The following is an 18,189-nucleotide window of genomic DNA, read 5'->3' as shown; positions in this document are numbered from 1 at the left end:
ATATGTATGTAAAATTGAAAATGTGAGTATACTCTCCATTAATGTTAAAATTTAAAATCATAAAATTAAAATTGTGCTCGTCACAAAGGTATTCAAAAATTTATGTTATATAATAATTTATAACATAATACAATTTAGTTGGTTCCGATCATTTTTTTTATAAAATAAAATTCAAATCAAACTGAACTGAGTTGGTTCGACTTTCGATTCAATTTCGTTTTGGCTTGGTTTTTCTTTTTAAACTGTAAATTCCTCTATATTTTGTATTTTTTTTTTCTGTTTTTGATTTTACGAATTGACTTGTTTTTTTTAATTTTTGAAACAAAACCAAACCTCTAGTTAGCTTTTGGATTTTTGGCAACAATGATTTTTTTATACCCCTACTTCTGATATTAAAATTTTGTAGTGTACGAAATTGTATTTTGTAGTTATATGTTGCCCTAATTTAGGCTTGACTCTTAGGCATTGACCTATACATTGTACTTAAACTTGATTTTTTTGCATATATTTGTGCCTATATACATACGTATTGATGATCATTTTTATCCTAACAATACACGTTATTATTCTTTTTTTTTTTAAAAAAGGAATATTCATGTAAACTTTTTAAAATATTGTTAAGAGGATAATTCCATCAACAAAAAAGACTACTGAATATTAGCCAAATAGGTTGTTTTTATTAAAAAAATTACTTTCTATAGAGATATGTGAGTAATGAAAATGTATTTTGGGCAGCCTATCTAGTACTCAAACTTTTCTACTTTTTAGAAGCATTGAGTTTTTCTTTGGCTTTTTATTGTAATTTTTGAATTTTGAGAAACTAGAAGGGACTTTCATAGAAGTCAAATTAATACCTATGCCTATTGTGGTTAATTAGCCCTTTAGAAGCATGATTACTTAATTGCGTGCTTTATTTTTCGTTTACTTTATTATTTTCGGTAATTTATTAAATTAATCTTTAATTAAATTTGGCTAAGACTTAGGTGGTGGAGATAAATCAATCATATTTTTATCTGTATTAATCTATAGGTTATAATATTAATTGATATTATAATTTTTTTTAAAAGAAATTTATTAATCTATGACCTAAAAAAAATATACCAACTGTTAAGGGTTAAAAAAATTAGAATTTTTCACGTAATTCAAATTTATTTACTTTCTCCAAATTCATCTCATACTTGAAATTCCAAGGAAAAATATAATTAGAAGAGCAAGAGTTAAGGGTTAAAAAAATGGAAAAATAGGGCTCCTCTGTTTTCATTCCCCTGTTTTTCTGTTCGGTGATTGCAAATATTTAAATCAGAATTTATGATGCAGCCTACACGGCACCTGGTGGATGACTGTTAGGGTTGATCTTAATTTATGATGCATTAGGATATGATTTTGATAAATGAGCTTTTTATGTATCCTGTGAGGCTGATTATTATTTTATTACATTGAAGATTCAGTTATCTCTTGGTAGTCTTGTGAATCAAGCGGATTTAGTTAGTAGTAGGTAATACTCTGGACTTCACATACTAAACGGAATGGAGCATTATTTTATCCCGCTAAATCAGTTTTTTTTTTTTAAATTAAAAAATAATTCATCAAACACTTTATAGCTCTGGTTTTAAGTTGGTAAACACTTTAAGCCGCAACTTTAAATTCAGTTTACGAGAACTCCTAACAGTCACTGTGGCTTGGGTAGAAATGAATATACTACCTTTGTTTCATAAGTAATGCTACCCAGGAAATGTAGTTGAACCTAACCAAACTAAAACCAGATGATGAAAGCTTATATACACCAAGAGATTTATTCGTTTCTGAGTTTGTTTCCAGAAACCTGGAAACTCCCCTGTTTCTACAAACACGGCACCTGTGTTTTCATTCCCCTGTTTTTCCATTTGGTGATTGTAAAAATCTAAATCTAAATTTTTGATGCAGTCTACACGGCACCTGCTAGATGATTGTTTGGGTTTATCTTTTATTCTTAATTATGAATTTAATTTAGATTCGTAGTGTGCGCCTTATGAAAGATTAAATAGAATAATGTGAAAAAAAAAGAATGCCTTTCTTAATTTTGACTTCATATTGTTGCAGTAACCGTCCTCTCTTATCATTCCCCTGTTCTTTGGTTTAGTGATTGCAAATAACATTCTTTCCATCTACTCTTTATTTATTTTTTTTTAATTTTTAACTTATTAATTCTTGTTCTTCTTAAAGCGTTTACTAAATTATATGATCACCTGATCAAATCCCTCACATTAACATACAACATAACCAACAAAGTGTTGGCTCTAAGTGGCTTGACTGGGTTTGCTCTCCAGTTCGAGTCGCAGGAAAGTCGTCTTTGTTGAGAGAAATTGTGCCTCCCGATTCTTGTGGGGACTTCTAGTATGGGTTATGGTACGGGCTTAAAGGTGCCTCCCACAATTGGGGCCCTCTCCAGGATACCTCGTGGTCAAGACAAAAAAAAAAAAAATACAACATAATGTATTAATGGAATTTATTATTTTATCATAATTAAATTGAAGATTTGTTCATGCAGTTTTGTATGATGAGGAGTTTTCATTTTTCTGTCAAATACAAGAACAATTTGTAAATAGTGTCCATGAAGGCTTGAATGAAGAATGGAATTTAATAATTTTAGAAGAATATTGGCTTATAGAGCATATTAGTAGGGATAAGATTTGTAGGATGCCTGATAAAAGAGAAAGCGAAAGCTTGAATGAAGAATAGCATTTTTAAAAAGAAACTAATGTGCAATGTAATAATCAAAGTAAGATCAATAATGACTTGATCAGTTATGCTTTTTATTATTTCATTTATTCTGTCCACAAATCTTATCCCTACTAAAATGCTCTATAAGCCAATATTCTTCTATAATTATTAAATGAAGAAGCGAAAGATTGCATTGTTTTCGGGAAATTGGAGTACTTGGGACTTGACTGTTTGCCAAGCCTAACAAGCTTTTTATTCAGGTAATTACACTCTTGAGTTCCCGTCCTTGAAACAAGTACTTGTGAGACAGTGCCCAAAGATGAAGATTTTCTCTCAAGGAATCATAGGGACGCCAACGCTAAATAAAGTGAAACTCACCGAAAAAGAAGAAGGATGCTGGGAAGGCAACCTCAATGACACCATACATAAATTGTTCAATGAAATGGTCAGTATTAATTAACTAAGTATTGGCGCTAACTACCAAATTATTTTGTAGAAATGGATATGGTATAATATGATTGGTCGACTGAAAATATATAATAACAAAAAATAAATCAAGTGGTCCATGTGATGTTTTTGTTTAACCAATCATATTATGTCACATTAATTTATACATTATTGTTTGTCTGACGGAGTTTATAGTTGTATCATAACATTTGCTTCTTTTTTCTTATTGTTATTATTATGGTAATGTATGCTTGCTTACACATGTATAATTACAAACATGCAGAATTCTAAAGACAAGATTGAGCCCACCCTTCAAGTATAAAGAAGAAGCTATCTCGACCCAGGCCGATCTCTTATATATGATTCAACTCGCACGTTTTCCTCTACTTCAAAATTTTGTTCCCAGATGCATTTATAGCATTTTGGTCATGCTACATAATTGCAAGACACTTTGGATTTGCTTGGTGCACACTGGTTAAGCGAGGGCTTGAATTGATGTTTCATATGCATGCAATATTCAACTTCTATATTATTTCTCCAATTGGTATTTTAAGCATTTGATTTCTAGCCTGATTGACTGATTCAATTGAGGATCTGTAGTTGAAGAAAACAGCACAAGACAATGTTTATTACATTTTTTTATAGTATTATCAAATATAGTGTATTGACATTTATTAAAAGGAAGTAATCCGTCAAGCTGACCTTCTCAAACCAGCACTCTCTAAATTAAAAGAATCACGTGAAGTCAAGATCATGTTGTAGATCTTGTGGAAATAGGTAAACCCATATTCTTTACACAGCATCATAGGAAAATCAATTTTTCCATTAGTATCTATGTTAATGTTGAGCTTTAATAGTATTAGCTATTCAACAAACACAGTTATTGTGTATATTAAAAAGTTGGAAACCGGTTGAGTGACGGTTGGGAATCAATCAGTTCACTTGTTTGCTTGTGAGTACGACATTTAGAGACCGATTAAACAAATTTTAAAACTATTACACTCAGATTCGAAAAATAGTAAATAAAGAATCAGAAAATTTCCTACTAGCTATACTTATGCAAAAGTCTCATTTGGAAACATCAATGACTTTCATTCAAAGAAAACAATGAAAATGGGATCAAAATACATGTGCGTATACCTAAAACAAATGATTTTTTTTTCGGGTATTAAAAAGAGTTGAGGTGCAATGAAACCACAGTCATGATGTTTCTGGTTCCAATCAGCCGTTCTGGTAATTCATCTGTAGTGTTTGACTGCATACTAAAGAGTAAGATAAAGAAGAGACAGAGGAGGCGTTTTACCATTCTGAGAACATTGCAGCACGCAATATCTCAAATTCCGACGTGCTCATTTAAAAATGCCCCCCCCCCCCCCCCCCCCCCCCCAAAAAAAAAAAAAAGAGAACAATCATACGTACCTGTACAAGGGAAGCCACATCAACCACCACTGTCGTAATTACACCAATTACAAAGGCCAAAACTCCATTAGCAATAGTAGAAGAACCGATGTCAACATCAATCTACAGACAGAGGAACAATGTTAAACCATGTTAATGGTATCGGACGAGCTATTTGAAAGGGGAACATCTCATGTATTATAGAAATTCCAAGAGCGTTTACTTCTAAGTACTTGGGACCGCGGATATAATTACGATCAACTGCTTTTCCTAATAAACAAGGGGTGCTTCCAACACTCTGGTGCACGATCCATGACCCCTGCATGATTAAGCGCTTAAAATCAAGAGCAGGTGCAAAACAAATTCAACAGAGTGAAAAAAGGTCATTAAGTTAGAAGGTACAACCCATCAATACATTTATACTTAATGTATGCTTTCTTTGCACAAATTGAAGTGTACCATGCAGTGAAGGTTACGACTTGTTAACAAAGTCCTAATACATGAAGACTAAGATGGATATCTTAGGGACGGATGGAATAAGCTTCAGCCTACTATTGCGAAGTTCATCATCGCCATCAACAAATCGTTGCAGAAGGGATCCCATAACTAATTCCCTTGTGACAAAATAAAATGCCATACTGTAATGTGTTGAACCGGAAGCCTGCAGATGTCTTACGTTACAACTATCCAACCTCCCAATACGACAAGTTTGAAACTTAATACCTTTTGAAATGCAGGATATATAAATACCATAACTACTTCATAACAAGTCAAACTAGAACATGCAGGATATATAAATACCATAACAAACAACCAAAATACGGGGGAACCTTTGTTTTGTCATAACAAAAATGCTTGCTACGAACTCTGAAGTTGTTTCCATCAGAAAGTTTCCTGCAGTCACGAGCATTATCACGGTCATCGTGTCGCAGATTGCCCGAAAAACATGATAAATCAAATTGACCAGCTTGCTCTTCCTCTAGGGCTGCAAGTAATTGAAAAAAAAAAAGATTTTAAGTCCATAGAAATCCATTAATGAGTACATTAACTAAATATATAAAAATGAATATATAAGTTATCATCCACCTGTTCTCTTGAAATCATTCTCAATCTTTTTTTCATTTGCCTGAAATCCCAAGAAAAATTTATAAGAACAAGAGTTATGAAAGAAGTTACTTGAAAAGGATGAGGATTCAAGCGTGAATCAAACCTCTTGTTCAGACTCAGCTAATTGAAATTCTTCATCCTCCTCAGGGTATTCATCCATCATCACAGAGTGTCTGCCTGCAGCAATTAACTGATCAAGAGATGAGCTCAGATGAATAGATGAGTCTTGCAGGTTTTGGTTCTTATATGAAGAAACAGAAGCTGAGGCCATATTGACCATGACAGGGATTCTCGGATGAGCACTCATTTCATCTGTTTGGCAAACCATTCGCGGAGACCTGTCATAAGAAGTAAACAACATAACTCAAACAAAGTGTTTGTATTGGAAAGAAACAAAAAATTAATAAATAAACCCTCAAAAAATCCTCTGAAAATTGTGTTTAACTAGACCACTTTTCTAGCAGTTTGATCTATTAAATGAGCCAGAACAGCAGCCTTTTTATTATATATTTCACTTACTATCTTATAAATCCTCTGAAAATTACACCGCTACTCCAAACCAAGTTCCCTTATCATTTATTTCATTTTTTGTCTTATACTAAAGCTAAAAGAAAAGAAAAGGTACATCCACATATATATTTCATTGGAGTTACTGCATTTCGATCTTTTAGCTTATTCCTCATTTTATTAAAATGATAGATCCCGCATTAAAAAGGTGTCTTTATATATATGTGTGTGCATGTGTATATTCCTTAGAAAAAGAGTGACAGAAAATACAGTAACACGCAAAGCATGACTTAAAATGGCCTCCCAGCAGAACCATATAATCTACAACGGCAAAAAATAAATGTGAAAAACAAGTAACTTACCAGCAACCCTATTTAACTAAGAAGACAGTATTGCTGAAACATTGACACATGACCAACAAGTTACCCTTTAGGCCAACCTACATAAGATGCTGAACCTGTGTTCTGGGCCTACCATTTCGAGGTTCTTAATGGGGAAATGTCGAATCCTCCACCTGAGAAATCAGAATACAGTGAGCAAGTGGTGCAATTTGGCATGAGTTGGTCACGTGTTAATTCTCTACATCAACCGAAGGATAGAAAACTGACTCTCCACTTGAGCTCGTACATACCCTGGTTGTGGACCACAGTTCTCATCCTCCCTACAACGAAATAACACAACTGCACAATAACAAAACACAGCATGTGGAAATTTCTAGTGCCAGAAAAGATATATTTAATTTCAATAAGTGGGGAAGCAAGAATTCCCATCGTCATTTCGACGCCAATAACACACATAGCAAAGGTCCACAGAGGAAAGGAGGAAGATTAATTTAATAAAAAGGATAAATTTCAGGGAATTCCACTATCCTCTGACTGAAATAGATAACCCATGCAGTTTTGAAATTCATTTGATCCCCCCTGAACTTTTAAAATTGGCCATAGAGCTCCCCCAAAATCCATATGAAACCTTCCCCAGTGAATTTGTTAGAATCAAGGGGAAGGCTTTAGACTAACTTCAAAACCAAGCTGTGGCCTATATATTTAAGTCATATTGAGGAAACATATGAGAAAATTTTCCTGAAAAAGTATCAGCTAAAGATCAATATTAAATTCATCAAAATGATCTCGATCACTAGATTTTCAACAGTCATAATGTGGTTAAAAACTAGCAGAAGATCCGAAGAGAACTACAATCCCATATTAAAGTCATTGTTCTTCGCACACGATGGTTAGCTAGAGACCAAAACATCCTGGTCCGTAGATGCCAGAGGGCCAGAGGCTAGAAAAAGCATGACGGTATTTCTTTGATTTCTGAATTCCAACAATTCCATTGGGATACAGAAAAATTTTAGGTTATTTCTTCAAATGTTAAATTAGAGGAGAGGAAAGGGGAAAGAAAAGAGACAATAAATGTTCTATTCTGACCAACCTATAAACAAGATGATTGAATCAATAGACTATTACATTGGAAACCAGTCCAGCTGGAGCCTGCAGAAAGATAAACAATTTGAAACCATGTTAATGGTTATCGGACGAGCTATTTGAAAAGGGAACATATCATGTACTACAATTACAATAAAATGCATTTCTTAATAAACAAGGGGTACTTCCAACACTCTGGCGTACGATCCATGACCCCTGCGTGATTCATCGCTTAAAATCGAGAAAGAGTGGAAAACAAATTCAACAGGGAGAAAAAAAGAACATGAAGTTTGAAGGTACAACCCATCACTGAAGCCTGAAGGCAATGATACCTAAATGTATGCCGTCTTTGGACAACCTGAAGAGTACTATGCAATGAAGGATTTACCTGAACAGAAACGAGAAACATAAAGAAGAGACACACGAAGCATTTAACCGTTTTGAGATCATTTAGAAGGTACTAAAGTAGAAACAAAAATTTGCGCTTGCAACAAGAGGTGATCTGTGCATTCCCCAGTTTAATAATTAAAAAAATCAAAAAAGAGAAGAAACAGGGGCTCTCTTTTCTCATTCCCCTGTTTAATAACAATGAAAACAGAACAGAGGATAAACGGAGGCTATCTTTTCATTCGCCTGTTTTTCTGTTTGGTGATTTTTTTTTAAGAGTATGATTAGTCAGCTGCTGAGTCAGCAGCCACGCTGGCAAGCCGTTAGCAAGCTGTTATTCAAGCGTTGCTCTGTTTAGTTATTTCCCGCTAAAAGTTTGTTAAGCTGAGCTGTATTGAGTTCACGTGTTTGTTTCATATAGAAGGTTCCAGTGAGTAGTATAAATACTGTTGTATATTGAACCAAAGATAGATTAATAAGATGGTTCTAGCTACATAATTTTCTCTGTATTTTTCCTTTACTTTCTGAGTAAACAAACAGGAAAAGCTTCTTTAACTTGGTATTAGAGCTAGATCCAATGGCTCTAACGAACTCAAATTCACAATCTAATACCAGTGCCATAGCTTCTTTCACCTTCACTACACCAGTCAAATTAGATCGTACAAATTACACGATCTGGAAACAGCAGGTGCTCTCTTCAGTTCGAGGCAATGGACTTGAGTCTTATATTGATGGATCAAAGCTATGTCCTGATCAATTTCTTTCACCTGGATCTGAAGGCACTTCGTCAATCTCTGAAGGTCATGAAAATCCAGAATATGCTGTGTGGAAACGCCAAGATCAGCTTCTGCTTAGCTGGATTATGTCATCCATAGGTGTTGAAATACTCAGCCTTGTGGTAAGTTCCAAAACCTCCTTTGAATTGTGAAAAAAAATTACTTCAATACTCCATGGGCTGGCATTTCGGTCTGCGGTGCCGTTTTCCTTCTTATTCTCACCGTCATCCAAGCTGTATGCTCTGTTATACAAGTGTTGTCTCAGCCCAAAAATATCTCGTGACGAAAACCTTCTCTGCGGTATTTGTATGTCGTTTTCGAGTTGCTGTTTTTTTTTTAAATTTTAATTTTTATTCTGAAGTAATTTTATCATTGGATTTGTTAATTTTACTTGAATGTTGAACAAGCCTTTACTTTTCTTTTTCTTTTTCTTTTAATGAAATGAAATAAAAGGTGGGGGCATACCCTACAGATTATTCTCCCCACTCCATAATTAGTATTGCTTTTACCACATGAAAAATTAATTTTAAACGATAAATTTATTTACTTGAATATTTTAATTATGTCATGAACCAATTGACAGGCTAAAGAATTAAGGGTTATTTTTAGAGACCTCCCCTGAGGTTTGGTGTATTGACAGTCTAATAGAAAGTATTCACGTAATTACAGGGACCTCCCCTGACGTTACTACATGGTTAACTTGACTGTTAGTGGACTGATGAAAAGCCAAAAATGCCCTTGGCCTAAAAAATGCTTTGGCAGTTAACAATTTCTTTAATGATAGTAATTACAGTTTGGCGTTAAACATCACACTAAAACACTAAAAAGTCTAAACTGACCATTTAAAACAAATCATTGACATTACATAATATTAAAAAAAAGGAGAAAAATATAAATTGAGAAAATCAACAAAGCTATCAATGTAGTGAATATTTGCAGCAACATTGGCTGTAAATACAGCCATTGTCAAGTTAAAATCACCATTACAACCATTGCTTCTTTAGCTTTCATCTCACAATTTCTTCCTTCATCATTCAACATCTCAAAAGCTCAATAATTAGTAAGCTGCTTCAATAAAACAATAAACAAACCATAATTCACTTTTCAATGCATTCAAAATACACAACCAATATTCCTTAGCCATTTAAATTGAAGCCAAAGAAGAAAAGAAAAGAAAAAAAAATCTTCCTTTGTTATTCCAAGTTTCACGCCACTAGCCATATGAAGAAGGCAGACTAGAGCGTAAGAAAATGCTACTGCCACAGCAAAAGTCTAGATCAATTGGGTAATGATACCTGCCATGCCAATTTCAAGGCAAGCAAAAATCAATTATCATCCCCATACCAAAATACCAGCAAACCTACCTTTTGAATTTAAATAATAAATAAATAAATCAAAGATTTCAACTCATTTAAGTTTGAAATCAATTAAAATAACCAAAAAGAAATAATTTCTTTTTCGTCCAACATAACTTATCCAGCAACTTCTTCAACACATATTTTCATTCTTAATCATCACAACAATTAAAAAAGAAAAACAATGAGCCCATGTGACTGATCTTGCCATAATGTACTCCTACCAGCAACCGAAGTCGAGCATACATACGATGATCTTCGTGCGTGAATAGCCGGGAGGAAAGAAAGGGTGGTAGATGATAATGAAAAAGATGCGATCGAGTTTGCGGTAGAAATTTATACTCTCCGATTAGACCCAAAGCTTGTTCAAAAGGGTCTCCTTTTCCTCCGTTGAGATCAAATCCCTACCGCCGAGCTGCCAACAACTAACAAGGGTCACTACGGATGCCTAACAGCTGCTTTGCTACTACTGGCTCACTCTGAACGAGATTCCGATCCCCTTTCTCGTGAGCAAAGCCTTCGATTCCTTCACGTAGGCCGGGACGGATTGGTTCAAAAGCTTCTCCAGAGCTTTTCAACCTTGAAAATGGTTGTGGGTTTCGTTTAATGAGAGAGAAAATAGCGTTTTGGTTCTTTGATTTTTTTAATTTATGAAATCACTAATTTACCCCTCATATACTAACATATACGAAAACGTGTACTAACGTTAGGGGAAGTCTCTGTAATTACACGAATACTTTCTATCAGACTGTCAATACACTAAAGCTCAGGGGAGGTCCTTAAAAATAACCCAAAGAATTAACTTTCAATTTTCAACAGTATAAGATTAATAAATAGCATAAACTAATTTTTATTTTCATTTAAATTAATCTAATCCTACCAACTTCATGTGATTTTCATATTGGTTGGTTTCATGTATCACAAGAATTGTTAGGCACCGACGAACTGAAGTATATGTTAAACATCTCACATGAATAATCGTTTAAGGAAATTTAACTAACTAAAACTAACTTTCTTAATTTAAATCTCATCTACTAGTAAAAATAGAACCCTTCTCCGTCAACTTATCTTCCTCAATATATAACAAAAGATGCTTAGTGAAATATAAAAAAAAAAAACTGTTATAATAATTATATCAAAGTGGTCAAGATCGAGCCACTAGGCTTGAGGGCTTAGGTTCAAAGACACATAAACTCATTTCAATTTTTTATTTTGTAAATGTGGGATTAGGGATAGATTTGTCTATGACTATTTATTTATCGAGTAATTAATTAGAACAATATTATTAATTTTAGTTGAACAGCTTAGAGTGTGCCATGTGGCAAGGTTCGCATCAAAGATGTCAAATCAAGGGAGGCCTATTTACTTCCTGGGGTACCTGAGGATATGGCTTTATTTGAATCGAATCTTAGACGTAGGCCTTGTGGGCCCCCTCCTAGTGGTCCACCACTTCTGCGGAGTGCACCCGGTTCAGGGAAAATAGGTCCACTAGAACCCGGTGATCAACCACACTGCATGAAGGAAGTGAAGGGATCGATGCCGTTGATGTTCTAACACATGTAATGATCTTGAGGGACCATTTATTAATTATTTAGCCAATCAAATGGGAAAGCCGGTGTGGGGAGTGGGCCCATTGTTACCTAAACAATTTTACAAATTGGTCGGTTCAGTGTTTCATGATCGTGAGACGAGAACCAACCAGCAGAGTTCTAAAATGACTGGAGATGAGATCGTTTAATGGTTGGATTTGAAATCACGTAGATCTGTGCTATACATATAATTTGGTACCAAAGTGCGTCCCACCTTAGAGGAGTATTTAGCCTTGCCAATGTTTAGAAGCATCAAATCAACAGTTTATTTGGGTAATTCAAACTAGTGTAGGTAGATTGGATCCTCTGCGTCATTTAACCGGCTTAGACAGACCAGTAGAAGGCAGTTATTTTTCCAGTGGTTTGGAGAGTAAAGTCGGTAAAAGGGGATTGATAATAGATGGGTGGGCCCTACAATTATTGATACTAAGTCTCAATGGGTGGATTTTTATCTCATTGTAGATGGAATTCAACTATAAAAGCAATTGGTTGTGGGCTCCCAATTTTAGCATGGCCAATTAGAGGTGATCAACGTTACAATGCCAAATTGGTGATCAATCACCTCAAGGTGGGGACATGATTTCTGATGATCAATCAAAATCGATTCAAAAAGATGATATCGTGAGCGGTATAGAAAAGCTTATGAGTGATCAAGAGATTAACAAACGAGCTCGCTTGCTTCGCCGTATATTTAATCATGGCTTTCCTATGAGTTCGGCGGCTTCTTTGAATGCTTTCAAAGATCTTTTTAGCCCTTTCAAAAAGAAAAAAAAAGAAGAAGATCTTGTTAGCCAAAAATCAATTTAACAAAAATAATTACCGTGTATATTATTAACGAAAAGGCTTTGATTCCGTTGGCTGGGGTGTAAATATATCTACTTTATCAAGAACAGACATCTCAGCACCTACATAATACTATATGTAAGCTTTCGTTAATTGGCTGCGTTCAATCATTAAATCAGAAGTCTTACAAAGCATCTAAAATAAAAGGATGGCACATCCTCCATCCAAACAACAAAAGCATGGACTTGCAACGCAAGTCTTGCTAATTAATGAATAAGTAGTCATATTCCACCGAGCAACATAATGTACATCAAGTTGTTGGAGAGGCACCATATGCACAAAATGTGGATATTGTTTAATGTTTAATATTATGGGGAAGTTTTTAATAGATCTTCATTTCCCTTGCATATTGCGAGCTTATAACAAAAAATGGGACTATATAGTTGAGGGACAAACAAAAAGCGAAATTTTTTACCTTTGGCTAAATGTCAATAATATAGGATCTGAATTCACTTTAATATGATATCGACATATGTATAAAATTCCTGAAGTAAATAGATTTTGCATAAAAGGTATCGACCCAGAGTCAAAGGAAAAATTACATGGAATGTTTTTTAATACAACAATCACTGGTGACACAGTTTGGGCATCGTTTGAGAGTACTAAAATATCTACTACCAACTCTATTCTAGTTGAAGAATGGACTTGTCGATAGATGAGGTTGTTCCCATTGAAGCTATTAAAGAAAGAAAAAGAAAAAGAGTGTCTGCAAAAGGGAGGAAAGTGGGAGGAGTTGAAAGGCTATCAAGGCAAATTGATCGCTTTGTTGATGATGTGGAAATGGAGGTTGAATTCAAGAAGAAAATTATGGTAGTAATGTTCCTGTAGGTCGAGTGATGGAGAGAATTGTTGAGTCATCAGATTTAGCTATTTAATTGCCTTAAATAAATCCTATTTATTAGGAAAGTAACTGTTAGCTTAAATATTTCTTCTCCATGATTCACGATCTGTTAGAGTGGAAAATGGGTAGTTTGTTTTTCAGTTTTCTTCCCTTGCTTTTGTACGACTATAAGTCAATTGTTTTGCATTTGAATCAAATAAGAATTATTCTGCAATTCTACAGAGTTGTGTGCAAAGCCTCTTATACCCAACAAAACTGGTATCAGAGCCTAAGGAACTGCAGTTTTCTTAGTGAGATTGATATTGCAGAAGAGTAAAACACGAGTTTGAGTGTCAAGAAAATATTCTGAAAGAAGTTCTTTTGCTATGGCAACAGAGAATAGCTTTGTTCAACCTTCCATACCTCGGTTTGATGGTTTTTATGACCATTGGTCAATGTTGATGGAGAATTTTCTGAGATCGAAGGAATACTGGAGCTTGATAGAAACTGGGATTCCCACAGTTGCAGATGGAGCTCAACATACAGCAGCAGAACGCAAAGCCATTGATGAGGCAAAACTCAAGGATCTGAAAGTGAAGAATTACCTGTTTCAAGCCATTGACAGAACCATCATTGAAACCATCCTCAATAAGGAGACATCCAAGAGCATTTGGGAGTCAATGAAGCAGAAATATCAAGGAACTACACGGGTGAAACGAGCGCAGTTACAAGCACTTCGCAGAGAATTTGAGATACTGCAGATGAAGGGAGGAGAAACTGTAGATCAATACTTTGGTCGGACATTAACCATTGTTAATAAAATGAAAGCTCAGGGTGAAGATATGAAGCCCATTGTTATTATCGAGAAGATTTTGAGATCAATGACTTCAAAATTCAACTATGTAGTCTGCTCTATTGAAGAATCTCACGATCTCACCACAATGAGCATTGATGAGCTTCAGAGTAGCTTACTTGTTCATGAGCAAAGGATGCAAACTCCTTCAGTAGAAGAGCAGGCTCTTAAGGTGACACATGAAGACATAAGTGGAGCAAGGGGCAGGGGAAGAGGAGGCTTTCGAGGTAGAGGAAGAGGAAGAGGTAGACAGCCATTCAACAAAGCTTTGGTGGAATGCTACAATTGTCACAAATTAGGACATTTTCAATATGAGTGTCCACAATGGGAAGGAGGTGCCAATTATGCAGAATTAGATGAAAGTGAAGAAATGCTTTTGATGGCATATGTTGACTTCAATGATGACAAGAATAAAGAGGCTTGGTTTCTTGACTCGGGATGCAGTAATCACATGAGCGGAAGCAAGGAATGGTTCACTGATATTGATGAACAATTTCGTCAATCAGTGAAGCTGGGCAATGACACAAAGATGGCAGTAAAAGGAAGAGGTAATGTCAAATTTCAAGTCAATGGAATTACGCAAGTCATCACAAATGTGTATTATGTGCCAGAATTAAAAAATAACCTCCTAAGCATCGGACAACTACAAGAAAAAGGGGTTACAATATTAATTAAAGATGGGGTGTGTGGAGTTTATCATCCAAGGAAAGGGCTGATCATGCAAACTACAATGTCCACCAACAGAATGTTTGTCATCCTAGTGACAAAGTTGCCTACAAACTCAACCTGCTTTCAAGCTATTTCTGAGGATAACACACATTTGTGGCATTGTCGTTATGGGCATCTCAGTTTCAAAGGATTGAAAACTTTGCAGCATAAAGAGATGGTGAAGGGGTTACCTGTAATGAAGATGCCGAGTAAGCTATGCACAGATTGCATGATAGGGAAGCAACACAGGAAATCAATACCAAAGAAAAGCTTGTGGCGAGCTACACACAAGTTACAATTGGTGCATTCTGACCTCTGTGGACCTATCACACCTGCTTCAAGTAGTGGAAAGAGGTATCTAATCACTTTCATTGATGATTATAGTCGAAAGGTGTGGGTTTCTTTTCTGTCTGAGAAATCTCACGCACTTGAAGCTTTTAAAATCTTTAAAAGTTCTGTTGAAAAAGAAACAGGTTGCTCCATTAAAGGGCTTCGAACAGATAGGGGAGGAGAATTCACCTCGCATGAGTTTACTGCATTTTGTAGTGAACATGGCATAAACAGACAATTAACAGCAGCCTATACCCCTCAGCAAAATGGAGTGGCGGAAAGGAAAAATCGAACCATTATGAATATGGTTCGAAGCATGCTATCCGGGAAGAGAGTTCCAAAATGTTTTTGGCCTGAAGCAGTTAATTGGACTGTTCATGTTCTTAATCGAAGTCCAACATTAGTAGTCAAAGACAAGACGCCGGAAGAAGCATGGAGCAATCACAAACCAACAGTTCACTATTTCAGAGTATTCGGCTGTGTTGCTCATGTCTTGGTACCTGAAGCAAAGAGAAAGAAACTTGATGATAAAAGCATCAAATGTGTCATGCTAGGAATGAGTGCAGAATCCAAAGCATATCGTCTCTATGATCCTTCAACAAACCGAGTTGTGATTAGTAGAGATGTTGAATTTGAAGAAGACAAATGCTGGGATTGGGGAAGAAGTACTGAAGCAGCAAAGCTGGATGTGTTAGATTGGGGAGAAAGTGAAAAAGAAAGCAATGATGATACCTTTGAAAGTGAAGAAGAAGAAGGTGATGAAGCTGCCTCAAATGATTCATCAAGTTCAAGCCAATCTTTGGGGGAAGATCAGGAAGTAGGGAGGACACGGAGCCAACCCACTTGGATGGAAGATTTTGTAAGTGGAGAAGGTTTGTCTGAAGAGGAAGAACTAACCAATTTTGTGTTTTTTACATCTGTAGCCGATCCAACCACATTTGAAGAAGCAAACAAAAGTGCTCGATGGAGAAAAGCAATGGATCAAGAAATGGCAGCAATTGAGAAAAATAACACTTGGGAATTGACCACCTTACCTGTTGGGGCAAAAACCATTGGAGTCAAATGGATTTTCAAGACAAAGTTGAATGAAAATGGAGATGTTGAGAAGTACAAAGCCAGACTTGTGGCTAAAGGCTATGCTCAACAATATGGGATTGATTACAAGGAAGTTTTTGCTCCAGTGGCTCGTTGGGACACCATTCGAATGGTGATTGCTCTTGCTGCTCAAAAAGGCTGGAATGTGTATCAATTAGATGTGAAGAGTGCATTTCTGCACGGGGAACTCAATGAGGCAGTCTATGTTGATCAACCACAAGGGTATGTGAAGAAAGGAGATGAACTGAAGGTTTATAAGTTGAAGAAAGCACTGTACGGGCTCAAACAAGCTCCCCGAGCATGGTATAGTCGAATTGAATCTTATTTCTTCAAACAAGGCTTTGAAAGGTGTCCACATGAACATACTTTGTTTGTGAAACAAAGTGAAGGAGGTAATATTCTCATTATTAGTTTATATGTTGATGATCTCATATTTACTGGTAATAATGAGAATATGTTTGAAGAATTTAAAAAATCTATGGAAAAGGAGTTTGATATGTCTGACTTGGGCAAGATGCGTTATTTTCTTGGAGTTGAGGTAGTTCAAAATGAAAATGGGATTTATCTTAGTCAGAAAAAATATGCAAAGGAGGTATTGGACAAGTTTGGAATGAGAGAGAGCAATCCTTCTAAAAATCCTATTGTTCCTGGATGCAAGTTAACTAAGGATGAGAATGGAGTGAAAGTTGATGAAACTGAGTATAAACAGGTAGTTGGCTGCTTGATGTATTTGGCAGCTACACGACCTGATCTTATGTATGTTATAGGTTTAGTGAACCGCTACATGGGGTGCCCAACAGAGTTACATATGCAAGTAGTAAAAAGGGTGCTCAGATATCTCAGGGGAACAGTGGATTTGGGACTGCAATACAAGAGGAATGGAACAAACAAGTTAGAAGCATTCACTGACAGTGATTATGCAGGGGACTTAGATGATCGAAGGAGTACATCAGGGTATGTTTTTATGCTCAGTTCCTGTGCAGTTTCATGGTCCTCTAAAAAGCAACCAGTGGTCACATTGTCTACAACTGAAGCAGAGTTTATAGCTGCTGCCTCTTGTGCTTGTCAAGGAGTTTGGATGAGAAGAGTTCTTGAAAAACTTGGTCATGCTCAAAATGAAAGCACTGTTATTCACTGTGATAACAATTCAACCATTAAGCTATCCAAAAATCCAGTACTTCATGGCCGAAGCAAGCATATAGATATCCGTTTTCATTTTCTCCGTGACCTGACCAAAGACGGAACAGTGGAGCTTGTGTATTGCAGCACTCAAAACCAGATAGCAGACATCATGACAAAACCGTTAAAGCTTGAAGTATTTGAAGCACTTCGTGAAGGACTTGGGATGTGTAGAGTACCGGAATAAACTAATTGCAATTGTGCAATTAGTTTAAAGGAGGATATGTTGAGTCATCAGATTTAGTTATTTTATTGCCTTAAATAAATCCTATTTACTAGGAAAGTAACTGTTAGTTTAAATATTTCTTCTCCATGATTCACGATCTGTTAGAGTGGAAAATGGGTAGTTTGTTTTTCAATTTTCTTCCCTTGCTTTTGTAAGGCTATAAGCTAATCGTTTTGCATTTGAATAATATGAGAATTATTCTGCAATTCTACAGAGTTGTGTGCTAAGCCTCTTATACCCAACAGAATTTTATGACTCATATATTATGGATTCATCGACATATAATAATACTTAAAACTTTTTTTTTTCCTAATTGTTAATGTGTTTTCATTTAAAGTAATAAGTTATTAAGTTTATCTCGGGAAACTTGTCTTTTAAATTTGCAACAACAAAAGTGCACGCGTGTGTAAAATTTAATAGGATATACATGCCAAGTAATTCTTCC

General features: G+C 35.6%; 1 pseudogene; it reads right to left on the bottom strand.

Moving 5' to 3' along the window:
- LOC112098065 overlaps nt 1-9,787 on the bottom strand; it is a 73,353-nt pseudogene extending 63,566 nt beyond the window's left edge.
- Nucleotides 9,788-18,189: the final 8,402 nt, after the last annotated feature.

The sequence above is a fragment of the Citrus clementina genome, unplaced genomic scaffold (genome assembly GCF_000493195.1).
Source record: "Citrus clementina cultivar Clemenules unplaced genomic scaffold, Citrus_clementina_v1.0 scaffold_5, whole genome shotgun sequence".
In the NCBI taxonomy this organism is placed as follows: domain Eukaryota; kingdom Viridiplantae; phylum Streptophyta; class Magnoliopsida; order Sapindales; family Rutaceae; genus Citrus; species Citrus x clementina.
Note: the sequence above shows the minus strand (reverse complement) of the source record. Positions and strands in the feature narration are given on the sequence as shown.